We start from the raw sequence: 451 nt of genomic DNA, 5'->3' as shown, positions 1-451 counted from the left end.
CATTGGTTTTATTGGCTACTACAGAATGGGAAGCAGATGATTTTTATGCTGTTGCTGAATTTATATTTCAGCCTTTTATAGTTTTTCAAGTAGCAGGGAATTTGTTTCATTAGTTGTTCTTAATTCAGTTTTCTTAAGCTATAATTTAGGTAAACAAAAGAGTAAACTATACACAATGCTACAAAACTAAGTAAACCATTGCCAGACAAGGCTACAAGACACAACTCCCTTCACACTTTAGAAAGAACAATTTTACTTTAACACATTCAGAAACTATAGATAGAGCAGAATTAAGGGAGCAAGATACAACCTATAGGCCAGAATAGTCCTTGAAAAAAAAGAAAAAAAACTTTTTCAACAATGTCACTTAAGAATCTAGAAGTCTAGTGAGATTCTATTATATGCAGTAACTTATTTAAATCATATGTATAAATAACCCCAAAGCTACAAC

The sequence above is a fragment of the Xiphophorus hellerii genome, chromosome 4, assembly GCF_003331165.1.
Source record: "Xiphophorus hellerii strain 12219 chromosome 4, Xiphophorus_hellerii-4.1, whole genome shotgun sequence".
In the NCBI taxonomy this organism is placed as follows: domain Eukaryota; kingdom Metazoa; phylum Chordata; class Actinopteri; order Cyprinodontiformes; family Poeciliidae; genus Xiphophorus; species Xiphophorus hellerii.
This window is presented reverse-complemented; position numbering follows the sequence as displayed.